Here is a 27,992-nt window from a genome sequence, read left to right on the forward strand (position 1 = left end):
GTCCTTAGGGACTCTTCTTCCTTTCAAAACGCTATAATTCCAGGAACTCCCATGCTGTAGTCCTCCCTCTCCTTTGGTCTTAGCAACCTCCTTTGGGCAGAATCACTTCTCTACTCATGAAACTTTTCTGTGAAGAGTTAGGCACCATGATGCCACTCTGTGAAGAGGAAGTTGTTGCGAGCGTCGCTGCTCGACGCCCTCACTCCGCCCTCTTTACCTCTGTGGCGACTCCCTCCGGGTCTGATGGATGGCTGGCTGCTATGGCGTCTCCATGCCATCTCCCTCCAGCGTCCCCGGACCGGCTCGACGTTGCAGATCCGCCATGTTGCCTGAAGACCTAGGGCGCGCACGTGCGCTTTGATTGAATTACCAGGAAGGGCATGAACCTCAGGGGCGTCCCCCTGAGATGACGTCATCCACTTCCAATATTTAAAGGTCTTTGTTATCGCTAACAAATGAGTTAACAAGGACTCGCTAAGGATTTGTCCAAGCTACTCTGCCTCCTCGGACTTACCAAAGGTATCCGCTCCTTGGGGGCCTTGCTTTTTTCTTTCAGATTACAGATAGGAACCGGTACTCGCTCCTCGAGGGCCCATGTTCCTGGACACTCTGAAGATTCTCTACTGCCTGGAAGCTATCACTGCTACAAACAAATGTGAGTTACCATCGCTCTCTCAGAGCTTTCCCTGGAACCAGGTACTTGCTCCTTGAGGGCCTAAACCTTCCAGCTCCTGAGCTTCCTTGAGACCTTATGTGGGTTTTGTCATCCAGTTCTGTTCATGAACTGTGCCTACTCTGCCTACTCACTGTCTGCAGTTTCTCAACAGCTCAGCCATCCTGGGATCGCTGTTCCAGTACCTGAGGGACTACAGCCCTGCCGGGCATATCAGCTCACTACTGCCACCTCTGGTGGTTTCTAATAACCTGTTTAATAAAAGAACTAATGTGTGTCTGTCTCCATACTCAAGCCTAGCCGGTGGTCCCTCTCGGGGTATCCTCCCGGGGGCGGGGTCATCTGCCACCGGCCCACGGATCCACCCACAAATATATCAGATTGCTAATTCCTAGCATAGATCCTGAACAAGTTTGCTAACTCCTAGCTTGTCAGCTAAGTTCATCAATACAGATTGCTAACTCCTCCCTCCTTCAGGAGCCCGCAATACAGATTCTAACAAGATTGCTAACTCCGCAGTCTAACTAACACAGATTCTAACAGAAGTTCAAAAACACAACAAGACTTCAGATCCTGGAATTCCTCTCCTTATTGTTCGCCCTTGCAAGACATGGGTACAGGAAATGTATTCCCTTTCAGAACCCCTCCCAATGGGGAGTGGTAATCCTCCTTATCACACTGACACTACATCTGACATCTCATGAAGACAAGATCTAGTGAGACCTCGGTCACTCTTAGTGCACTCAGACCAGACGAAGCCACTGTTGACATTTTTGTAAAGGGCAGGGATACCTCTTTAGGGGTAGACATGGGCACTCTCCTACACAAAGTAGAAGTTTTACATGACTAATTTGTGGACCAGGGAACTGATTTTTATGTTTAACAGAAGGATTCACTTATGTAAATGGTCTATGAGTAAGTAAAAAACGTGAGGAGGAGCACTTTGTGGTAAGACACATTGAATTCCACCCAGTTAAAGAGTGGAATATCTATTCTTGATTATGATGGGCTTCCTTAAATTTGGCATTTTATTAATATCACTCCATTTCCTAGGCTAAAGAATTGATTATTGAACTTCTGGGCTTAATATTAGATGCTATGCTTATGTCACAGGAGATTTCAGCATACATGGGAACCCTGACTTTCCAGGGAGAAAGACTCCGTTTATGCTTAGTGTAACCCCGCCCTGGTGTGCCTGTCCAGCAGGGGTGGGGCCATAAAACAATTTGTAAACTCTTTGGGGCAGGGACCCTGGCTAGCTCTTCTATCCGATTCTTTCCCCGGGGTGTGGATCCTTTATTTGGGGGGAAAGGGTGAATTTTCAGGGCCCATTGCTGAGATGGCTGACTTCACCATGGGTTACAATGGGTTGGAGAGGGGCAATTTTCTTCACAGTATGTGTCGTGTGCCCTAATAACCACTCTGGAGTCACTTACTGTCCAAAAATTAGTCTTTACTGTTACCATTGATGCAAATGGCACAATAAATACAATTCTAAGACCTCAGGCTTCCTTGATTCCTTTGCAGTCTTTTCTCTTTTTCTGTGCAGGAGTCTTTTGTGCAGGCTGGGGATCCATCCACCCCCCTGGTTTAGTTGGGATGGTGGTCCATGGGAGCAGGGCAACACTATGCTGGTTGGGAAACCCCATTCCAGAGATGGCCAGAATCCTGTCCTTGCAATTTTCTCTCTCCCCAGAGGGGGAAAACTACGGAAGGGTGCCCTCAATGATCTTTACAGTTATTTTACTTATGGTTAGCAGCTCTTCAAATTCCTTTTAAGTTCCTCACAGTCTCAGTCTCTCCTCTGGACCCCTGTTGGGAGGGATCCCTGGATGCAGGAAGGAAGGGGCAGTCAATCTTCCTTCTGGATCTTTTAACTCAATGTCCTTTTCCCATTTAACCAAGAATAAACCCAGAGTTCCTCCTTGCAGCAGGTCACCACTTCAGATGGGCAGGTCTTACCTATTCCTGGGTGTCCCAAACACAGGATTCCCTGTGCCCTGAATCCCGGAAGGCCCAGGTGTCTTGCAAGGCTCCTACCACTTAAAATCTTAAATCCGAAAACAACCCGGAGTGATGTCCCAACCAGCCAGTGAGTACACTGGAAGGAAAACCCTCCTGACCTTGGTCAGGATCCCCAGGCTGGGGTAACCCACTTCCTTTGACTGGGCCTTAAAAATACCAAGCAAGTAAAGCTCTTAAATAGTTCCTAATTCTCCAAAAACCATAGCGGACTGCCCACAGACTCTTGGGAGAAAGCAGTTACAATGCCTTTCAGGGGGACCACCATTCCTAGGCCCCGCAAAGGGAGGGACTGAATTTGAATGGATCCTTCCCCATGCACTAACCTAAGTTATTACTAAGAGCTCACCCAGCCCTTACTAGTAACAGGCTGATTGTCGGTTACTTTAGTATGATGGATATGGCCTTTGTGCAGATTATAGGTTCTCTGAACTGCAAGGTCTTTAGACTTTATCTTTTTTTTTTTCCAAAATAATTTTTTCTTTATTGGGAAGAAGCAGTGACAAACAGTAAAACCTGCACTGCAGGTATAAACAGTATACATAGTAACTAGTACAAACCAAAGGTAATGAATACATAGTACCAGCCACTGAACATCAGCCGCAGCTCACTCCCAATTCTTTTATTTGTATTTCACAGTTCCCCCATCCCTACCCTCAATACCATCCAACACCCCAAAAACCATTCCTTCCCATTCAGACCGCACACCATTCATACTGCCCCAGGCTCTCCCCCCAGCGACCATGGGTTGTATCCAACCAGAATCATATCCACTAGCTCGTAACCCTTCTTGAACAGTCATTGGCAGCAAACCAACACAGGCTTGCCAACACGCTTGGTATGTTTTATCAGGTTTACAGTTGCCCAATACACAGTCCAAACGTTCAAGTTGGAGAGTGAAAGCCAGTCTTTGGAACCAGGCTAAAATAGACGGAGACACATCTGGAACTTCCCAGTCGGAGAGTATGGTGCGACAGGCCAAAAGGACGGTCACTCTGCTAAATTTGTCTTTTGCGCGACTGACCTCAGCAGAGCAGGCCTGTGGGCTGGACAGGTACTGAGACAGCTGTGCATTGTCAGATAACATCCGATACTGATCCCCAAAAAGCATTCAAAGTAGGACAGCGAAATAGACGGTGTAGAAGCATGCCCTCGTCTGCTCTGCATTTTATACAGAGAGGAGAGTCCATAAATCCCATCTGGAAGCGACGAACATCAGTACAATAAATGTGATGTAATATTTTAAATTGAACTTCACGAAGTCCAATGTCTTTGACCTGCCGATGTAGCGCCATAAAACACTGTTCCATATACTTAGGAGAAAGTGGCATGTCTAGCTCGTTAGACCATTTAGCTGCCAAATACTCTAGATGACTATCCGCTTGCAGAGTCCGTCCTAGTTTGGCCCATCCGGAGATCGTGTTCTTAAGAAGAGCTGTATCAAACATCTTAGTTGCAAATACTGATTCCGCCACCCGAGTCTCCGATGTCCACTGCAGAGATGACAAGTAGTGTCGTACTTGCAAGTAGGCAAAAAAATGTTTGTTAGGTAACTGATAAGTGGCACTCAGAGCGGCATAGTCTAATAATACATGTGCATCATGGTCATAAAGATGACAAGCATATCGCCCTTACGAGCCCAAAATTGAAACAATGCACTACAATCCCTCCCCGGCAAAAAATTCACATTTCCCAACAATGGCATCAACATGGAGACTAATCCCAGAATGTCTCCCTGCAAGCGCAGCCACCGCCATGCCCGCATACAGGGATAAAGCAGTATTTTGAGAAAAGTTAGCGCTCAGCGCACGCTCTCACTTGTTTGAATAAGGCTCAATGGCGACCAGGGGGCAGCCATTCGAGTTAAGAGACCAGGCTCACAGTATTGATAAATATCAATAATCCACTCCCCCATGAAACGGAACTGGCAAGCAGCATTATAAAGCCGAAAATCTGGCAAACCATAGCCCCCCCACTCCCTGGGACAAGTTAACGTTGCATAGGTAAGGCGCGCCCTCTTCCCTCTCCATAAAGATTTTGAATAGCAGCATAGAGTCATCTAAGATCCACTGCCTTCAACCAGCAGGGGATCACTTGCAAGATGTAGAGTACTTTAGGGGCAATCACCATTTTGATTAATGCACATCGACCAAACAGTGACAACGGCAGGGGGACCCAAGAGGCCAGTTGTGTCTGTATTTTATCCAAATGTGTATCCCAAAAGTAATCCCACCTTGTTTAATGTTCTTATGAACTAACTACATAATTGCAAACAATTAATAAATAATTTGTAGAGAGACGAGGTAAGTTTCATATATATGAATGCATACCTCCACGGCCTTGCTTCTTATTGTAAAATATAATCATTAACTTACCTCCCTCCCGCTCTCTTTATTTTGTTCTTTTTTTTAGAAAAATGTTTTTGTGATGAATTTTGTTCAATGTTTCTTTATGTGTAGTTCTTTTTCTTTAAAACTGTGTAATCTCCACCACACTTTTAGGTCTTCCCAGCTTTCTTTAAAAAACTTTTCTTCAAAAGCTTATATTATATAAGCTTTATATAGAAGCAGAATGTCATCGGCAAACATTGCCAACTTAAGAGGATGGTTGTCAACACTAATACCACACACCCTACGATCCCCGCGTAGTCGGACAGCTAGGGGTTCAAGAGCCATTATAAAAAGCAATGGAGAAAGAGGACAACCCTGTCGAACCCCGCAATGCAGAGTAAAAGGAGAAGTTGGGATTCCATTCACCAAAATACTAGCACTAGGGTTACTATATAATATTTCGAGCCACTGCAGAAATGCCCCCGAGATCCCATACTGGCACATCGCCCAAAATAAATACTCCCACGAAAGGGAGTCAAACGCCTTTTCAGCGTCTAAGCTAAGGATCACTGCCTCCTCCCCTGGATTGTAACTAAGAGTCGCAATTAGGCACCGCACGTTGCGCTCCCCCTGATGGCCCCGAACAAACCCCGTCTGATCTCCATGAATAATAGAGGGAAGAAGGCCACTCAACCGCTCCGCCAAGATAGCTGCTAACAATTTAATATCAACGTTTAGTAAAGTTATGGGCCTGTAAGAGCCCACTTCCAATGGGTCCTTGCCAGGCTTTGGCAAAACTGCTATGACCGAGTAGTTTAAGGCAGCAGACAATGAGTTAAGGTTTAACATTTCATTGTAAAACTTATGGAGGGGAGTCAGCAACGAAAATTTTAGAATTTTATAAAACTCAGAGCCCAGGCCATCCTGGCCCGCTGCCTTGCCTAATTTTAACTTATGTATGGCCGTATGCACTTCCTGTTCGTTAATGGGAACATTGAGGGTCCTTAATTGGTCTGGAGTCAACCGCGGCCATGGAAGTGTTTGGAACAAGGCCTCGGTAGCCACTGGATCCTGAGGCTTTTCCGCATAACGTTGTTGATAAAATTCGAGAAACCTAGCAGAAATATCGCTTTGGGCCATTCGATGGTGACCCTGCCGTTCTCGGATACCAACAACTGCCCTCCCATGATCCCAAGGCCGCACTAAATGTGCTAGCAATTTGCTGGCACGATTACCATACTTATACAGCTGGTATTGGTAATACCTAAGAGATTTAGATGCCCATTGGTGAAGAAGGCAATTCAGAGCTTCCTGCGCCTGATCAACCTGGCCTTTAGCTTCTGGGGTCATATCAATCACATGTTTCTGTTGCGCATCTTTGAGAACCTTTGTGAGCCTCAATATTTCGGCATTTCGCTGGCGATTAGTCTTAGCAACATAAGCTATAATTTCCCCGTGCATAACTTCCTTCCTGGCCTCCCATACTATAGCCGCCGTCATGTCCGGGGTGTCATTAAATTTTATGTATTCCTTCCAACAACGCTGTAAATGAGCATGAAATTCCTGATTAAGATAGAGATCTGGCCGCATGCACCAGGAGAAGGGGGGTCTCTGGCCCCTCCCACATTTCAAAAGAACGGTGACAGGAGCATGATTGGATAAGGATATGACCCCTATGTTTGCCTCTTCCATACCAGAAAACCACCTGTCAGAAACCAAGAGATAATCCAGGCGGGAATACGTCTGATGGGGGTTAGAAAAAAAGGTAAAGTCAAGATCGACAGGATGTAAGACACGCCACACATCCATGAGTTGCAGTTCAGTGCAAAAAAAGTTAACCCCCAAATGCTGGTCAAGAGCACTGGCAGGCTTAGGCGGCTTACAGTCAAGTTGCTTATTGGCCACCACATTAAAATCCCCTCCAACCACTAGATCATGGTCAGAAAATTTGGCCAATAACCCCACCAAATAAGAGAAAAAAGCCTGGGAATAAATGTTATGGGCGTAAACATTACAAAATACCACCTTCTGTTGGTAAAGAACCCCGGCTGCAAGCAACTTGACTGTAAGCCACCTAAGCCGTAGCATGGGCAACAGACCCACATACTTTGGAGCCAACCTCTGGGAAGGTAGACGAAGTCGGATATGTTTGGTGCTAAGCCATACCTTCTGGCCAGGAAGGAACGTAGGGACAGCCAACCATCAACATACAGGCTATCCTGAAAATTTTCACACAGGCCCGATTGCCTAAGTATAAAGGAATAATGCGCGACTCTACGTCATGGATGAGCATTTGAGTGTCATGGACCACTTGCATGTTGCTGGAGTGGAAGAGCTTTCTGTTGCGGTACATTTCCTCCCTGTCACAGGGTGGAATGATGGCCACGTGAGTGAAATCAATAGCTCCCAGAACTTTGGGAAAGTTTGCGAAGACATAAAAGCCTGTCTTCAAGTCCATCAAGTCCTGCCTGTCCCAAGGAAATGCTATGTAGCGATTAATGCGGACAGAGACAGCTGTTATGACCTGGTCCAGACAGTGGGAAAAAGTCGTTTGGGACATTCCCCTTACGACCCCTACTGTTGTTTGGAAGGAGCCACTTGCCATGAAATGCAGGGTGGCCAACAGTTTGGTGAGGCCAGGCAGAGCGTGGGACCTTTAGGTGACTGGATTCAAATCCCCTTGGATTTCTTCATATAATTCCAGGATAGCCTGAGAGCTGAGGCGTTACTTACAAACCACATAGTCCTCTGGCATTCCCAGCAAGGGTGTTCATGGAGGAAAGATGTGCTCCCTGTATCTCCTTGCCATAACCGCCTGCGTGCCAGGTGCTGCCCTAGGCCTCGACCCTGTGGGACCCATGCCTCTGCCTCTCATGCAGGGATTTCCCTAGGAAGGCTTAGAATAGGCCTTGCCTGTTCTTGAGGTTGTTGTTGTTCTGCTTGTTGCTGTCTGCGGCGAGCCTCCCGAAGCAGCCAGTACCCCCTAGCTTTAGGAAGCTAGACCATGTAAGAACAGGTGTTTTTATTGGGGCAGGAAGGCTTGGTAGGTGTGACCGTTATAATTCCTCTTTTTATCATGTGCAATAATCGCTGTGATAATACCCGTGATCTGTGATATCGGCCATGGGAGCACAATAAATAGTGCTTTCACCGTACCACAAAAAATAAAGGTATAGTTATTTCCAGCGTTAAATCCCGTGATAGTGTGCATTACCCTATCACATGCCATGCTAGCAGACCCTTATTTCCATTTATTCTGCACAAACTCCTCCCACTCAAATACTCAATTATTAATTTGAATACACATTGCGTAGTTATATTTATCATGTGCGTTACGACATTATTGCACGCAATAAGGCACTAATGCGAAATGATAAATGACCCTATCAGATTGTAAGCCCTCTGGAGATAGGGAAATACCTATAGTACCTGAAATGCCAAAAAGTGGAATTAAAAAATAAATTCTAGGAGTTTTTCTGAAAGTGATGTTTTTGAGAGGACGACAAACCTTGCATTTTGTATGGACCTATGTGAGCTTCCCATCTGAGGTTCAAGGCATCTGTTGAAAGAACCACGTGGTATGGAAGTGTTTAAAGTGGAGCACCCCTCTGAAGTATGTTCGGCTGTAACCACCATTAAATTTCCTTTTTCATTTCAAACGTGAGCTGAATTGGCATGCTGAAGGATGTAAGAGTTAATTCATTGTAGATGTAAACTCCATAGGAGTCGACGCATTTGCAGTCTTGTCAAGGGAGTTATGGATTGCTGCTGCTAGTACTCTCCATGCTGTCAAATGATTGGATCAGAGTGCAGTCCAGCGAAGTCAATGAGGTCTCCCAATCTGGGGGAAGAAAGGCCCTTACTTTCTGAGTATCTTTGATTGCTGTAATGAATTGTAGCCATTGGGTTGGTTTGAAGATGGATTTCTCAAAGTTGATTAGGAATCAAAAGAATTGAAAGATTTCTATATTTATCTGCAAATGAGTTTAAAGATTGTTGCTTGTTAGCAGAGCCGTAGCTGCCTATAGCAAATATGGCCACGGCCATAAAAGTCAATATCAATAGGCGCCATGAGCCAGTGAGAGCAGTGCAACTGGTGGGACCTCAGTAATAGAAAAAGCAGCAAGGTCCTGCCAAAATCAACAGTGTGGTTGGTGGGGTCTTAGTAAGTGGAAAAGCAGTACAGCCACGCTACCGATTCTGGTGGGGCCGAGCTGCTTTTCCACTTATTAAGGCTCCACCAACCATGCTGTTGATTTCGGTGGGGGCTGTGCTGCTTTAGAGGAGTAGGCGCATACCCTGCCCTGCCTTGTCAGAGGGCAAGGCCAGAGTTGGGCCGGCCCCTGTGGCCAGAAGTCATTCCCTTCTGCGAGGGCTGAAGAAGGAGACTGCTGCTGCCTGCTTTTTCAAGGGAGGCGTGAGAGAGAGAATGTGTGTATATGTGTGGAAGAATAAGAGAAAGAGCATGTGTGTATATGAGAGTGAGAAAGAATATTTATGTATGTGTGTGGGAAAGAGAGAAAGCGCATATAGGTATATGTGTGAAAATGAGAGCGAGCATGTGTGTATGTGAGTGGGAGAGAGAGAGAACATGTGTGCATGTTTGTGGTAGAGCATGTGTGCATGTGAGAGTGAGAGAGCATGTGTGTATGTGTTGTGAGAGAGTGCCTGTGTGTGTGTGTGTATGTGTGTGTGTGAGAGAGAGAGAGAGAGCGAGCAAATATATGTGTGTATGAGAGGGAGCATGTACGTGTACAACAAACTCACTTCCTCTCTGTCTGTTAATCCTTGACAATTTCAGGGTATCTGGCAAATCAAAAGTGCCCAGGAATGGATAACAAGGGATTTTTAAAAATCTTTTTTAGTTTTAATTACTGGGTGTTATTTGATGTGTCTGTTTTGAAATATTTTATTAAAGTTTGGCAAATTTTTATATGAGTTTTTAATTATTGAATGCTATTCTATGCATTAGTTTTTAATTATTCTTTTTAGTGATATGGTTTTACTAATTTTATTGATTTATGAAGAATGTTTAATGCTTTTGTTTTTCCATTATTGCAAGGCATACAGAATTTGACTTGTTGCGGTTTCCAGTTAAGTTTTTGTCTGTATGTTTTTATTTATACTTTTTGGTCTCTTTATTCTGTATTTGAGGATCTATCTCTGTTTTGCATGTGTGTCTGAAGTAAAGCATTCCAGTAGTGTGCAGTTTCCATATAGGGATCTATAGCAGCTTGGCTTGTTCTATTTTCCTAGTAGGGGGTACATTACTGCTTTAGGCCTGGTGTAATATTTGCACTGTTAACTTTCTTAGGTGGATCTGTTGCTGTTTTGAGTGCTGGCAGTTAGTGTTATTTTGATATAGGAAGTTTATTGCATTGTAATTCTGTTTTCTCATGGCTCTCTGTGGGTCATGACCATGCCCAAGATGTATTACAGTAGGCCTAATACCATATGGGTTCCAAATGTCTCTTGCTTTTTTTGCAGGGTTTTCTGGTTGGTACCACAGCAGTGCATGTAAATATTATATACATATTGTATGTGATATTTCTACCTCAGAAGTCTGTACTTTGAATATCCTTTTTCATGTAAAATCTGTTATTATAAATGCATAGTTTTTAATTGTGTGTGAGGAGGGTGTGATGGGATGGGGGTGCAAGGATGTAAGGTTTTTCTAGAGTTCCTAATACCTTTGCAATGGCCATAGGCATTGCTGTAGAAACATTTAACATAGTCTGCCAACACCAAGAGTGTTGGTAATGGATGAGGGCACAGTTTTTCATTTGGCCATAGGTACCACATTGCCTGGCTACAGCTCTGTTTGTTGGGGCCAACAGGAGCCAATCGTTGAAGTATGGAAAGGTCCGGGTCCCTTGTTTTCGGAGGTGTGCCACTACTACCACAAGACATGGTGGGGGGCAGTGGGTAGTCCAAATGGTGGGGCTTTGCAGTGATAATGGGTTGAGCCCATCATGAAGTATTGGTAACACCAAATATATAAACAACTGGTTTCCTGGTCAATCTTTGTATCTAAACCCCCCCTTAACTTTTGTTGTTCAAGTTGCGCCTGCCTCTGGCCAGGCATAGGTTGCACACGCTGGCCAAGTGCTGGTGCACGATCCCCTTTCCCAGAGGCCCTACGGAGGCCTCTGGCCATGCTCATGCCCTGCCCCGGACCACACACACCCCGCCCCTTTTTTCAAGCCCTAGGACATACGCGCGTCCTGGGGCTTGTGCGCGTCACTGGGCCTATGCAAAATAGGCTCGGTGCGCATAACCCCCCTGCGCGCGTAAATCCAGCTGCTTTTAAAATCTGCCCCTGTGCGCACATGCACATACGGATTACAAAAGTCGCTGTACATGTGTGTGCGGCCCGCCGATTTTATAACATGCGCACATATGTTCCTGTGAAGAAGACATTAGAGACGCTGAGTCCATCTTGAGACGGCAAAGACTCTTGCTATATTGTTTTTCATATACCCCTGATGAAGCATTATTGCGAAACACCGGCCGTGTAGGGCTGTTTTCATCAACAACGCTAAAGAGATTGCTGCTGATACACTCTCTATGGATCGGAGTTAATGACAAATGACTATACATATTTTATTAAAACACAAAAATGATATAAAAAACATTTTTTCATAGACGTTTAGATTTGATCAATAAAAATTAAATATTTTTGACAGTGAAAGTGAATGATTAAAAGACCGGTTGGGTTCTTCTTGAAACACACAACGTCAGGCTTGCTGACACCTTCACTTAGGCTATATTGAATATATATTTTGTGGTTCCCCTTAATTGCTACAGGTAATTGAAATCTCCCATTATTACTGCACTACCAATTTGGTTAGCTTCCCTAATTTCTCTTAGCATTTCACTGTCCGTCTCACCATCTTGGCAAGGTGGATGGTAGTATACTCTTATCCTTATACTCTTCCCCAACATGCAGGGGATTTCTACCCATAAAGATCCTATTGTGCATTTAGTCTCATGCAGCATCTTTATCCTGTTGGACTCTATGCCATCCCGGACATAAAGCGCCACACCTCCTCCCGAGTGCTCCTCTCTGTCTATGAGAGTAAGAAGCATAGAAACAAGAACCCACCCAATCTTTCTTCAATTTAGGGTGTTTTTCATCTGAAGATGTGTTTCTTGCAAATATGCTATCCGCAGCTTGTCTTGCTTCAACATGGTAAGTGGATGCCATCCACATTTAATGTCACCGATTTAAGATTATCCCCCATGTTCAAAAAGAAGATGTAGATATCTTATGGTCCTTTACGGAACCATGTCTCTTGCTATAGCATTGACTCTCTGTGCCCCCGATCTAGGCCCAGAGAAAGCATGAAGTATATTGATCCCACCTGACTCTAAGGCTCTCCTAAATCATTTAGTTCAAAAGAGTAAAAGATTTTTGCAAACATGTTAACATCTCTAACACAGGCTGATTCTCAAATATGCACAATTCACTACCTCCTTCCCCCAACTCCCATCTTCCCCCTCCCCCACGTACACATTCTCATGCATATATCATCCATACCAGTATAACCAATAGTACACAAACATGTACATCTGCTACAAGGGACTGCCATCTCTCAGATTCCATCTTACCACACCCAATTTTTCTAAGAGATGGATCTATTTAGGACCCGCATTCACATTCCACCACATTTTAAAAGCCTATCCTCTAGAATATTACCCCTAGGAACTTGCAACTTTATTAATTATAGTAACTGTGTGTGCCTCATCAGACATCAAATAGTAACATTGACATCAGCATTTTTGCAACCACATTTTACCAAGATCATTATTAACTATAACGAGCAAGTCAAGAAAAGGAAAGGAAGTTTCGCCAGTCTCAATTAAGCATCTTCACAATATGTAACGCTGCATTGGAAGGGAGCATTGCCAACAGCAATTGTTTAAGGGGACTCTGCCAGAGCTCCTTGTGCCTCCCAAATGTAACTGAAGATAGCCTGCTGCAATAAGTTCTCTAGAGCTTGCGATGTAAGGCATGTGTTGCAGTGTTCCCCATCTTCATTGCAGTATAGCCAAGTCCAATAGTTTATCATAAAGTTGTGCACTCGATAGCCAGACGTAGAAATAAGTGCATTAAATAGATGAGATAAAATACTATCATGTTTGGTGATTTATGGCACATCAGCACAACACCAACATAGCGATGGGAAATGAAAACATTTCTCAGTCTCCTCCCTCGGCTCCAATGGTCAGAAGCAACATATGCAAATCTTCATTGAGACAGTGTTCCAAAAAGGACCTCAGACCTCAATACACAGTAGAAAATCTTGGATGGACAGCATTGGCAATGTCCATCTGGAAAGACAAGTCGCTGAAGTTTGTATATATTGCCAGCTGTCTAGAAACCACTGCAGTAAAATAATGAAACTTCAAACCTATTAAGAGCAACAGTTAACAGACTTCCATAATGGCGCAGATATGGTTGTATAAGAAACAGCCGCTGTACAGCATCCCATCAGCCTGGAAGTTTTTGCAAAAAACTTTGAATCTGCTCCTGCCCGGCTAGAAACACTGTTTACCCGCATATTGTAGCCTAATCTTAGCAGGATATAAAACAGCAAACTTTATTCCACGCTTTTGTAATTCAGTACATGCCAGTAATAGCGCCTTCCTTTGCATTGCTACATGTGCTGAAAAAATCATTAAATATCAAGATCTGGCCCCCTGGTACTCAACTAGCCTTGTAGATCTATATGCAATGAAAGATTTTGTTTTATCAGCCCAATTTAACAAGCAAGCAACAACTGGTTTTGGGTGATTATCATCTGGCCCTCTTATATGCCCCACACAGTGTACCCCTGAGCACACCTTATTATATGTGGAAACTACTGGCTAGATCACACTATTGTGTGTTCAGATGGGATGATTAACTAAAAAATAGAAAGGGCTTGTTAAAGTGACTGAACTGAAATCCTCTCTTCTCCTCACCACAGCCGCTAATGGATGTGAATAGGAAATGGCCCTATTAAACTGCTCATCATTTCCTCTCCTTGGATAATACTATCACAGATTAAAGAGTATTAATGCAAACATTCACTGATGTTTAGAGGATATTGCTAAGTGCAGCATGGCTTAAATGTTGTCTGCTTACTGGCATATGTTTTCCAAAACAATTAGGGATATTTGCTTTCAGGACAAATGAGTACAAGTGCAAATAATGGCTAATTGCTGTTGTAACCCTTTTTCCTGGTGTTAGCTGCTTCCAAAGGGCACACAAAAATATTTGTTTCTCTGGGGCTGTCTTCATTAAGACTTTTACTCTCTAGCTTGTCCCCAAGGTGTGGGTTCTTTTCTGTGGGGTTGAAGGCAAACCTTCTTGGCTCAGGCGGTGAGGTGGCTTTCCTTTCAGTGTGAGTATTACTATCACTCTCTTTTTCCTTCTCTGATGCTGTGCTGCAGGGCCAGACTGGCTGGACACAGTGATGGGTGTTCAAAATAAATTTACTGATGATTCTTCAAAACAAAGTCAATGTCCAATCAATTAAATAACGGTTTGTACAGCTGTGCTCTCAGTGGGGGACCTTTCTTCCTTCCTCTGTGTATGCGTCCTCAGTACCAGATCCTGGGCTATGCCTTATCCTTCAGGGAGTGAGCTGAGAAGCAAAACCTCAAGGGTGCAGGGAAATCCCGAGGTGTGTGCGGGATCCCCTGTCAAAAACAGTACCTGAGGTCCAATGAGGCTTTTTCTTCCCCAGCCTGTGTTCTGTATCCCGAAGGATGGAGATCCAGTTGTGGGTCTCCCAAATCTTGTCTCTTCTCTCCTCCTGATATGGGACCTCTCTGGAGGAAAGGTCTAGTTTGAAAAACAGGATAATATTGCCCAGCTTCACAGTGAGGAGGGGGAGGTACTAAACCTCACAAAACAAAAAGCAAAACGGTTTCTTGAACTGAGGCAATGAGTTACTGCTGCCCTTCTACTTTGGGAAAGGGGGTACACAGACACAGGACGTCTCACCCCTGGCCTCTGGATTTGATGTTTATCCCTCACCAGCACTAGCCAGAGTCTAACCCAAGTTGGATTCCTAAATCTCAAAACTGAACTGAAAACGAGATAGTTCCTGACAGGCAAGGGGTGCACTGCAGACCTGCTCCTCACAAAACGGGACTATTAGACAAGGTAGGCCTAACTCATGTTAAAAGTATTGCAAAACAGCTCCTTCAATCCCAAGAGCCAACTCAAAATGATCACATTTACTCGGCTATTAGCTCCTCACGTGAACTCAGGAGATCCCATCCACAGCCAGCCTGAAGGGGGAGGTACTGTATGGGAATGGTCTCTCCCACTAAGCTGGAAAACCTATGGCAGAGATCGAGGGCCAGCTAGTGGGCAATCAAGGGCTCCCCATACTGTTACAGCAGCACAGTGAAATCAGGCATTTGCATCAGTCTGTGGGTTCTTTTTTCTAAAGAGAGCTGCTAAGGAACTCAGTTTCTGGAGGCCGACTTTTAGCTACTCTTGTGATTTGAACTTATATCCAAGTTCATTGTGCTGTCTGCAGTCCTGCTTCTTTCTTTGAAATCAGCACTACGGGTAATGGTGTATTTAGGAGGAGATGTAAACTGGTCACTTGGCAGCTGTGCCTAAAAGCAAGCCAAAAAAAAAAAGGCTTGAGAAGTGTGCCGTGCAGCTGCACACTTATTTCTTGATAACTGCAGTTTGATAGAGCGCTTGAGTGTTTCTTGTGTTCTGCTACGAAAACAGCCCTTCATCTGTACAATCGTTGAGAGACAGGGCAAAAATACAGGAACTGTGCCAGCCATGCACAGAACAGTATCTGTGTAGCCCATAATGTTCATTTCATTCTATCCAATTCCAAACTGCATTTAGAAAAATAATATAATTGTCTTTATCAATGTATTTGTTTTTCTCATGCTGCATTAAAATACTGCATGCCTATGGAAAATGTCTTAGAGACATATTTTAAAATAGAATAACTACTGCTAGGTAAACACCCTAATTCAGGCATTAGCAGTTTAGGGGGAACCAAAACCTTGATATGATTCTTTTGCTATTTTCCTAAGCACAAGCATACTTATTAAAGCACCACTGACATCTTGGAAAAAAAACCCTGATTTTTAATTCTATGATCTCACTTACCAAGCTATTAAATTCTGTTTGGCTCCTTTCTTAAAAGTCTTTATTTTCTTGGATAGGATACAAAGCTTTTCCTAAAAGGGAAGATTTCCTTTGTGGACTATGTCTCCATCTTCTTCCTAAGGCTGAACTAGTGTTGTTATTCATCCAGTTTTTCACCGAAAAGTCAGGCTTTGTCAGTTTGTATGGTATCCAGTTACAATAATAACCAGGCAAGATAAAAGTCTGGTTGGCAACTTTAGCCTTGAGCCAGTTTCTGTACTGATGGTGACCAATACAAGATGGCAATCGTGCTGACGGCCTGTGATCTGCCATCCAGAACTGGGCAGCAGCATATCAGAGGGAGATTTTCAGAGTGGGAACCTAAGTTCAAATTATGCAGGCATTTTTTCCCCCAGACCTTGTAGCAATTTTTAAAGGGAAAACTTTCCCTTTGAAAATTGCCTGAGGGAAGGTAACATAGAAACATAGAAATGACGGCAGAAGAAGACCATACGGCCCATCCAGTCTGCCCAGCAAGCTTTCACACTTTTCTTTTCTCATCTTATCTGTTACTCTTGGCCCTTAGTAACTTTTTGGTTCTATTTCCCTTCCACCCCCGCCATTAATGTATGTGCACAAATTTCCACCTGCTTTTTGTGCATGTACATTTTCCAGCTAAAAGTTATGGGCCTGATTTTCAAAAGCATTTAGATGCATAAAACTGGGATTTAGATGTATAAATGCACTTTACCTGTGCAAGTGAGCTTTTAAAAATTGCCACAATACATGCCATTGAATTGTCCACTCTCATAAGTGCTCTTTATGCACGTAAATGGCTTTTGAAAATTGCTTCGATAGTATGTTCTCCAAGCCTTCGATAGTATGTTTCTCCAAGCCTTCCCTGAACCACCAGACAATCACTAGCTGGCCTTCTTTCTTACCCAGTCTGTCACTCCGTTTCTCAAAGAAAAAAAAAAAATGGACTCTTAGACTTCAGATTAAAGCACCGTTCTTAAGTTTGTAACTTGTACACTCTACGGTAAAATTACTTTACTGGCCTTTTCTTCTTTCCAGCTTGTTGCAAGCTTCCAAGTTCTCGCCCCCTGTTGATTGTAACTTTGACTTATTCCTGCTTTGGTTATCTTTCGTTTACGTGAATTTGTTACTCTAGTTTTTTCCCTTTGTTAAACTTAAACCGATCCGATATGGTAATCTACTATGAAGGTCGGTATATAAAATTGTTAAATAAAATAAAATAAAATGTTATATTTACAGGTGTAACTCGTTTGAAAATTCACTTGCATATACATACTTTTAAGAATCCAAGGAGTAGATATTCAAAAGTTGTTTGTTTATCTAAGCTAGCCAGACAGACATATCCAGCTAACTTAGATGGGATATTCAGCAGCAAGGCTATGCTGCTGAACATCCCTGGACAACTTGTTAGTTAAATGGATAAGTCTTATCCATTTTAGTTTAGACCTGCTATTGAGCAGGTCTAACTTAGGTGGATAAATTAATTATTTTTGTAACGCCGAATATTGTTACTTAGCTGGATACCAATCTGCTCATTGCCCACCCACAACTTGCCCAGCTAACTAGATAGCCAGATAAGTCACTTATCTGGCTGTCTAGAGGCCACTGAATATAAACACCTCCCACAACGTCTTAACACTGCGGCAGCGACGCCGAAGGAGAGCTCCAGGAAGGGAATCCGGACCAACAAGCCTTATTGGGGGAAGCACTGGGGACAGCCCTCCAGCACCGCAACATCGCCAGAGTTGCGTTGAAAGTGCTCCCTCCCCCCCCCCGGAACCACCAGCGAGAGGAAGGAATCCCGGCTCCAGCTCAGCGACTCTGCTCACAGCCCTCCCACCTCCCCCAACTTCTTGAATACCGCAGCGACGCCAAAGGAGAGCTCCAGGAATGGAGCTTGGACCAGCAAGCCGCATCAGAGGAAGAACCAGGGACAGCCCTCCAACACAGTAACAGTGCCAGAGTTGCGCTGAAAGCGCTCCCTCCCCCCTGCAACCACCAGCGAGAGAAAGGAATCCTGGCACCCTTTCGGCAATTCTGCCCACAGCCCGCCCACCTTCCCTCGACTTCTTAAATACTGTGATGACACCGAAGGTGCTTGTGCCTTTGGGTGCACCCTTGGTGCGCACATGAAGGAGCAAGATAAAGGAGCCTGCCCTTTTGTGCGCCCCTTCATGCTCACATGATTGACATTACTTACTTTCGTCTCTACTTCAGCGATCATCTCAATAATCCCAAGAATGACTCCTGCAACCATGGACCAGTTGTACTACATTGAACCGATATGTGGATGAGGCATATACGGAGATCTAAGGAGAACCACCAGCATGAGACAAAGAAGGACAACAAACTTAATCTTCCCAAGAATAAGTTCTAGCACATCAATTATCTCCTCCTGCTTAATATTCACTCTTATTATTAAATGTCCAATCTATACAAAAAAAAAATCCCTCTGATTAATGACCTACTAGAAGATTTACAACCCACTATGTTTTGTATATTAGAAACTTGGCTGACAGACAAAGATAACATAATCCTAAACCAAATTTCTCATCCCGACTATGAGGTTTTCATGTACCTAGACTGAAACGTAAAGGTGGGGGTTTATTAGTAATAAGTAAAAAAGAACTAAAACTAGTATATTACAAAGTAGACGTTACCCCACCCTATGAAATGGCAATATTAAAATTTCATCAGCTATTGCCCTCCAGGCTTATTACAAAAGCTATTGCCCTCGAGGCTTACTACAAAAAGATTGCTCACCACTAATAGAATTATTAACCAAGGTATTTCCTTCACCAGAATCTATAATAATTATAGGAGATTTTAACCTACTGGTAGACAATCACCCAGAACATTTAGCATGTGAAATGTTTCTAGAAGCAATGAAAGCCATGGGATGGTCGAATGCAATGCACAATGTGGGCCACACTCTAGACCTAATAGTTGTTAACACAAGTAACTGCATAATCAATACCTCGCACATGTTAGTGCCATGGTCCGATCACCAACTGATAAAAGCAGAAATAGCCCTCACCAACCAAATCTGCAAGAGTATGGATAATAAGTATATATTTACCTTCAGAAAAAAAGAGATAGAAGTACTAGCGGAAGCAATATTTATTTATTTATTTATTTGCTTTTATATACCGACGTTTAGCTAGATGCCTTCACTCCAGTTTATAGGTAAAACAACATATTACAATTAAGGAAGCAACTGATATCCATAGTAAATTACAAGGTTAAGGAAAAACAAGATATGGATCAACTTATATAACTTATATCAACTTATATAACATCGTTGCTGGAATAAAACAGTGTAACGGGGAAGGTAAAAGCTATAGTTGGATTATGACACCGGTACCGAGTTGTTTATAGCCAACTTCAAATATCGACGCCAATTAAGCCTGCGATTAAATATTGAATATCACCATTATAAATAATAATAGATGGATCAATAGAAGCCAAGATACATGAACTAAATCTAATCAACACCACAACAGCTTTTGTCTCCTGGGACAAAATAGTCAATGGCATAGCTGAAAACCTAAGCACTGTTCAGATGAAAACCATTAACAAAGATAATAAAAGAAACTCTGGTACAATGATGAACTAAGAACCACAAAACAGAATCTTAGGCAACTAGAGAAACAATGGCAGAATTGTTCTGCTAAAGCCCTAGGAAAATACAAATCTTGCCTCAAAAAATACAAAACAATAACCAATAAAGCAAAAAAAGATTACTATGCTAAACAGATTCACGGGGCTATTTTTAATTCTAAACTTCTCTTTGAGACAGTTAAACATCTAATTAAAGACCCAGCTGTTGCGATGCCATCCGCAGCAGGAGCTACGAGCAACCTCTCACCTTCTTCAGCCAGCTGAACCGTCTCCCCAGTGCTGTCCTTCCACGGCCCGGAGGCTGCCCACGTGGTCTCCCGCGGCAGGGCCACGGACGCTATGATTTCCTGCGGCCCGGAGGCCGCCTTCTTCGCTGCTCCCGCGGCTAGCCAGAAGTTGTGGACTCCAGCCTTTTTCGCGGCATGGAGCTGCGCCGGGGTTCTCTTTTGTGGCAGGGAACCGCTGATGTCATTGTCCTCTTCTGCGGCCGGGAGGCCGCTCCGGAGCTCCTCTTCACGGCCTGGAGGCTGCCACTGGAGTTTCCTGGCAGCAGGAGCCGCTTCCCAGTCCTCCTTCAGCGGCAGGAGCCGACTCCAACATCGGTGCTTCCTTCAGGCCTGCTTCAGCTCTCCTCCTACGCAATGGCAGGATGGCCGCTATCCCTGATTCTGCACTCCTGTTTCCTGTTCTCCTTAGGCACGGGGCCGCGCCTCTCTCCTGGTTTTAAAGGGCCAGTGAGCGAGCAGGCCCTGGATGACATCACATGGGCATTCCTGTCTCAGCCCTACTTAAGTTGTCATTCCAACTTCATCTTTGCAAGGAGCAAGTTCTCTCTAGGACTTCCTACATTCTTCGCTCCTGTTTGGCTTCTTCTTCATGTTCTTCATGGGATCCTTCGTCATCGCCGACGTCTGTCTTGGACTCTGCTGATGCCTCGTCCATCCTGATGTCTCCATTGTCCCAGTCCTGATGTTCCTTGTCCCGTCTTGATGTCCTGATGTCCGTCCTGTCTAGATGTCCAAGGCTTCACTTGATCCATACTAGCATGGTCCGCGACCAGCCTGGCTGGGTTGGTAGGGCGCGCTGCAGCCCAGTGGTCTGCGACCACCCCCGTTGGAGTGTGTAGGGCGCTGGTGGGTCTTCTCCATCTTTGGAGCTGAGGATCTCCATGTTTCTTCCCATCTCCTCCTGGATCTGGAGTCTTCTGGACATCCACTTTGTCTGTCCCAGCTGCCCTTCACTGAGTGTCCAGAAAGTCCATCCCGGATGTCCTGGATCTTCGCCTTGGAGGCTCGTCTCTTCATCGTTCCTCCGATGCTCTGGATGGCTACACCTAGCCTCTGGTGGGCAGTGCTCCAGTGAATAGCCTGTGAGCCGTTCTGGCCACTGCAGCCTCCTCCCAGGCTGTGGGTGTTAGAGCCTTATCCGGAGTTTTCTCCATCTTGAGTTTTATCCTGATTTTAAGTAGTCTCATCCTCACTTCATCTGAGTCCGATCTTCATCTGAATCCTGTCTTCATCAGCATCCACGTTCAAGTCCTCAACCACCTCTGCCTCATGTCCGGCCTGCCGCCTCTGCCGTTACCCAGCGGCAGGTCCGAAAGGGCTTGGAGTGGTTGGTCTCACTGAGGGCTTGCGTGGTTGGTCTCACTGAGGCTGTGCAGGTCGGCAGGGGCTTGGTCTTGTTCCATTCCCAGACATGGACTCGTCTCAGCGCAAGGGCACACACTTCTCGTCCCGCAATGGGGAGCGCCCCCTAGTGCTCCCTTCCATCACAGCGCAACAGTAACATCTTTCATATCAAGAAGCTACAACTTCACAAAGGCCTCTTGCAATGAATATACCACTGCACTCTTAGACAAAATCAATAAGCTGAAAAAACAATTCATAAACTATTCCCCAACAAAAGCACCTGAAGACTCAAAGAACACAGTCAAATGGTCCACATTTGACAGAATATCAAAATTGAAAATCAGTCAAATCATTAATAAAATCAAACCTATACCAGCTAGTCCATTAAAACAAGTTCACCAAGTTATCACTCCAACAATCACATCCCTGATTAACCATTCCCTATCAGAAGAAATCATACCTCAAAGTTTAAAACAGGCAGTGATAAAACCAATCCTAAAAAAATAAGTCTAGTTGAACAGATGATTGGGACAATTATCGTCCAATATCTAATTTGCCGTTCATAGCAAAAGTTCTTGAGAATATCACTTGGAAGTTCACAATATCCTATACCCAAATCAATTTGGATTTAGGAAACATCACTCAATGGAGACATTACTTCTCTCATTAACGCACTCGGTTTTGCGAGGAATCAATTCAGACGAATCTTATTGCCTAATGCTAATTGACTTAACAGCAGCCTTTGACATGGTCGATCATAATCTATTATGCCATCAGCTGAGAAACATCGGGATCGACAGTACAGTTAGCAAATGGTTCTCATCATTTCTCTCTAACAGAACATTTCAAGTCAAACTGGGCAACCAGATATCTGACATCTTCTTGTGTGATACAGGTGTCCCTCAAGGCTCAGCACTCTCAGCAACACTATTCAATGTATACATGCTCTCACTGTGTAAATAACTAACAAATCTAGAAATTGTGGGGCAGATTTTAAAACCTACGCGTGCGGCCTACATTTGTGCACGCTACACGGCGCGCACAAATGTACACCTGATTTTTTAACATGCTTGCGCAGCCGCTCGCATGTTATAAAATCCAGGGTCGGCGCGCGCAAGGGGATGCACACTAGTGCACCTTGCGCGCGCCGAGCCCTAGGGGAGCCCCGATGGCTTTCCCCGTTCCCTCCGAGGCCGCTCCAAAATCGGAGCAGCCTCGGAGGGAACTTTCCTTTGGCCCCCCCCCACCTTCCCCTCCCTAACCCGCCCCTCAGCCCTACCTAACTTATTTTGTAAGTTATACCTGCCTCTGGCAGGCGTAACTTGCGCGCGCTGGCCAGCAGCCAGCCGGCGTGTGATCCCCCGGCACAGCAGCAAATGGCCGCTGTGCTGGAGGCCTCGGTCCCGCCCCGCCCCAGCACCCCACCCGCTCCCCGCCCCGCCCCTTTCACAAAGCCCTGGGACATACGCACGTCCCAGGGCTTTGCGGGCTTCGCCGGGCCTATACAAAATAGGCTCGACAAGCGCAGGAGTGGTTACGCGCATAAATCCTTCTAAAATCCACCCCTAAATTATTCTTGTTCGCAGACAACCTCCAGTTCTACATACCACTCTCCAGATCATTTGAAAATACAGCTGCCATAATATCCAAATACATGAAAGCAATACAACAAGAACTCTCTCAACTTAAACCAACACTAAACCCTAAAAGGACTGAAATAATTTGGCTAAGTAGAAGCTCATCAATAGTTAAACCACCCGCCTTAGACCTCGACAACTTTCTAATTAATCCTTCAAATAAATTATGGGGTTTAGGTGTACAACTGGATCAGAACTTAACAATGAAAATACACATCAGGAAACTGATTAAGACAGGTTATGCTAAACTACGTATACTACAAAGATTAAAACCACTACTAACTGTTGTGGACTTTCATACTGTGCTACAAACTCTAATATTCTTAAACCTAGACTACTGTAACTCCTTACTTCTAGGTCTCCCAGCAAGTCACTTAAAACCACCATAACTACTTCAGAATGCCGCAGCAAGACTATTAATAGGATCTAAGAAATCTGATCACATTACACCCTCCCTGATGGCACTGCATTGCTTACCAATACAATCCAGAATCTACTATAAAGTAAGAATGATAATATTCAACATCATTCATTCCAGTAACACCAGACTATTAGGAGTGACACTACAGCCATACAACCCTCAATGAACACTAAGATCCCAAAATATAGGTCTACTAAATTTTCCCACAATACGGAGTACACACCATAGCGGGTCCAAAGCTCTGGAATTATCTACCTGAGACATTACGTAACCTAACATAGAAAGAAATTTAAAAATGAACTAAAAACTTGGCAATTCATAAATGCATATAATTTAACATAAAACACAGAATATGCAGAGCCACAAAGATTTGAAGGACAAAAGATAACTATCACAAATAATAAAGCAACTGAGAGAACGCAAGATTCTCAAACAACCCACAGACTAAGATGTGAAAACTACCATTCTTATCCGAAACTACACATACTCCATGCCTATTGTACTAGCTTAATTCCATAGGTCCTAGAAACTGCCTTAGATAGATGGAAATTAATACCTACAGACAATTACCAACACTGTAACCAATCATTTTGTTTCTGATTTTTTGCTGAATTTATAACTATGAATGTCAGTCTGTAAACCATTGTGATCTATACATGGAATGACGGTATATAAAATGCTTAAATAAATAAATAAAACCAGATATTCAGCAGCTGCTAGATAGCCAGGTAAGTCCTACTTATCCAACTATCTGCTGACTGAATATCGGGCCCCAAAAGCCTACTAACAAACCTCTCGCCATCCCATCCTCAGGAACGCCTCCTTAGTGGTTAAGTGAAACTACATGCATAGTGCTTCTACCCATGGAATTTCACCTGCATGTAGGATAGAAAATTTTCAGAGCCATTTGCCTCTGGAAATGGCTTTTGAAAATTGCCAGCTAAGTGGTGGTGGCTGAATAGCCAGTTGCATTAATTGTTTGGCACTTAGCTGGATAAGTACTTATCCAACAAAGTGATGGGCTGGATAAGGGCGGATAAGGGAGGAGCTACTTAGCCAGTTAACTTAGCTGGATAAGTGCCAATATTTGGCCTTATCCAGTTAAGTTAACCAGATAAATTAGACCTTCGCAATAGCAGGTCACAGTCAGCCAGATAAGACTTATCCAGCTAGCGATTTTTATGGGGATTTTCATCAGTATAGCCATACTGCTGAATATCCCTTGAGCATTAGTCAGATAAGTCTTATCCGACTAACTTACTTTGCTGAATATGTTTGAATATTGATGCCTAGTTGTCTACTTTATATTCAGGTGAATTTTCAGCTAAAAATGCAGGTTGCTAAGCTTGGCTAAAAATCTTCCTAAATTTATGTGCCTATAATTTAGGGCAAATTTAAGGATTCAACATTTTTCGAAAACTGATCCATTTATTATTTATTATTTATTTATTTTTTACTTTTATATACCGATCTTCTTGCATTCGATACAAATCAAACCGGTTTACAGTGAAACAAAAAAGGCTTACCCTTGAGCAATTACATAGAACAAGAAACATCTAAAAACAACTTTGATTAACATCTCAAAAAACCAACTTTGAGTAACAAGGTATATGTGTTAAATAATAGCGAGAGCAAAGATTAGAGTGATATGGCACTAAGGAAAGAAACTAGGCGTTGGATAGTCTAAAACAGCATACTAGATGTATGCTTATTGCAGCCTTTGTTTTGGAGTCAGATTGAGACTGAGTGTTGCATCTGTTTTTCCATAATAAAGGTCAATTATTTTATGATCAAAGGATCAGGATTTATCCTAATCTTAGTAAAGTCACACAACACAAATGCAAGTCCTTTCTGGCCATGTAATAAAATCTATATAATAGATCTTATATCTTATATCAAATCTTATATCTATATATAATTTGTTTTTCTCATTTTACATTAAATATATAAAGAGATGCATTATATGTTTTATGATCCATCTCAGCTAGAAAAGATTATTAAAAATCACTCTGCTTTCCCTCAGAGTTGCCACAAATTTAAATAACTCCCTGTGAGAGAAACTTATTTATAATACTTTTGGAACTATAGCTGTGTATATACTCAGCATGCCCTTTGTTTTGTGGTGAGTTTTCTGGGGATGTGCAGTGGAAAGATTTTCATTTCAGTTCATTCATTCATTTGTTGCATAGAGCACAACTATTTGGTTCATTTGTTGTATTTGTTCATTTACCATTAGAATCAAAGTGGGAAACAATGCAGCATATAGTTTGGACTCCCATATTAGGAGTTTTAGGAGTTTTCTCTTCATTTCTAATGAAATGTGGGAAGACATAATCAGAATGGTTAAGGCATGCAATGAATCAAGACTATGTCAGTGTGGCATCAATAGTGGCATGAAGAACACAAGGACCCACAATGGGGCAAACTGGTACTAGCAGTGGCAGGAGCTCTCCAAGCACCATCAGAGAAGCAAAAAAGCAACACTCAAAGGTTTCAAAAGAGGGATTCAAAAATGGTGGCATGAACTTTCAAAGGCAGCACAAGAGGCAAAGTGGCACCAAGAGTGGCATCAACATCCTAAGGCTCTATGAAGGGGAAATGAGGCAGAAAAGGTGGAATAAAAACCTCAAAGCACCAATAAAGGGACAAAACAGCTCAAAGGCATCAACACACCAAGGCATCATGAAAGGTGCAAAGCAGCCCCCCAGGTGGCAAGAAGACCCCCAAGGTGTAGAAACTAGGGTGCAGAAGCAAGGCAGAGTAGTAGTGAGACCTCAAGGTGCAAAGTTTGTGTATGGCAGCACTGCTAAGTAGAAGAAAGACCCCTAAGGTATAGGATAAGGGATATAGCAGCAAGGCAGAGTGTCTTGGGAGATCTTTGTTTTCCTGTTGAAGCACTTGTCAATTGTCAGATTTAGTATAAGAGAGTGATCTGCTGTCAGTACCATTTTTGTGACATAAGCTTTTATTACATTCCCTATTTAGAACTGATGTTGCTGCTGGATGGAATTTCAGGTTTCTCATGAAATTTGCTTTCTGATTGAAACTTTTGTCACAATCAGAACATGACAATGGTCTCTTATCAGTGTGGCTTTCCTGGTAATTTGAAAGATTTTCTTTCTTAAGAAAAATATTCTTTAGCTAAATACAGTCTCTTCCCTTTGCTGATTTTCTGGTGTCGCATTAGTTCTCTCTTCTTACTGAACATTCAGAACATGGAAAAAGGTCTCTTCTATGCATCTTTTTCTTGTGCCTGCCTTTCTTCCTTCTGACTGAGGGTTTTTGGGGCAGTACACCCCAATATAACCAAGAAAGAAGAATGGTGGAAGAACTAGACTGGAATCCTAGTGATGTACAACAAAACAGGTAAGGTAGAGAACCAGAAAAGAGATGGTGTAGGAGCAGAAACTTGTATTTTTTTTTTCTTTTCTTTAAGATTTTTTTCTGGGGCAAAACAATCCAGTATAGTGAACAAAGAAACAGGTTGGGACAACAACTCTGGAATTATAGAAGGGTACAACAAAACAAAAAACCAGAAAAGAGGTGGGGTGTGAAGAAAAGGTACCCACTGTGGCCCACTGAAACAAATGGACAGGGTCTCACAAATGAAACAATTTTCATCCCATTCATTTATGTTTCTCATTAATTTCAATGGCTCACTGAAGTCTATGGCTGTATACTGCTGAGAAAAAAACAACAACTGGTAGCTTCAGCAACTAGCTCTTGCCTGTGTGACCTCATTGCCTTGTCAGAGCTGAGGCGGGACAAGTTGGCAAGGAAACTATCCAGAGGACAAACCACAGTGCAGCATCTATTTGACTAAACTATAGCTGCTATCTGGATCAAGTAAGACTGACATTCCTCTCTAGCTCTTGGTGGAAAAGGATGTGTTATTAGAAGCTCTCACATAGGCTGATGCAATAATCTGAGTGTTAAGAAACTGTGGTGGTTTTCAGCGCACATTTTTAATGCTCAGATTAAAACATTTTTAAACTCCTAATGCAGTAAGCAAATGCTATGCAAATGCATTCAAATTTAAAAACCGTGCATTTGCTGTAAAATTGTTGAATGTCCATTTTAACTCAGGAAAGTGGGTGGGAGGAAGCCCTGACAGTAAAGATTGCGGCCATTTATATTGAAATGCCTTCCCTAATTTCCCTTACATGAATTTCCTAATAAGTCTCTCATGAAGGACTTTGTTAAATACTTTCTGAAAATCCAGATACACTATATCAACTGGCTCACTTTTATCCACATATTTATTTGCACCCTCAAAAAAATGTAGCAATTTATGAGGCAAGACTTCCCTTGGCTAAATCCATGTTGGCTTTGCCTCAATAACCTGTACTTAGCTATATGTTCAGCAGTTATGCTCTTTATAATAGTTTCTACCATTTTACCTAGCACAGATATCAGACTCACTGGTATGTAGTTTCCTGGATCATCCCTTGATCAATTTTTAAAAAATGGTGATAAATTGGCAACCCTCTAGTCTTCAGGTACCA

The 27,992-nt window shown here is 43.3% G+C and overlaps 1 protein-coding gene across 3 annotated transcripts in view; it reads left to right on the plus strand.

The window, feature by feature from the left end:
* FRMPD1 (FERM and PDZ domain containing 1) overlaps nt 1-27,992 on the plus strand; it is a 504,405-nt gene that overhangs the window by 142,999 nt on the left and 333,414 nt on the right. The window lies entirely within an intron of this gene.

This window comes from Rhinatrema bivittatum, chromosome 1 (genome assembly GCF_901001135.1).
Source record: "Rhinatrema bivittatum chromosome 1, aRhiBiv1.1, whole genome shotgun sequence".
Taxonomy (NCBI): domain Eukaryota; kingdom Metazoa; phylum Chordata; class Amphibia; order Gymnophiona; family Rhinatrematidae; genus Rhinatrema; species Rhinatrema bivittatum.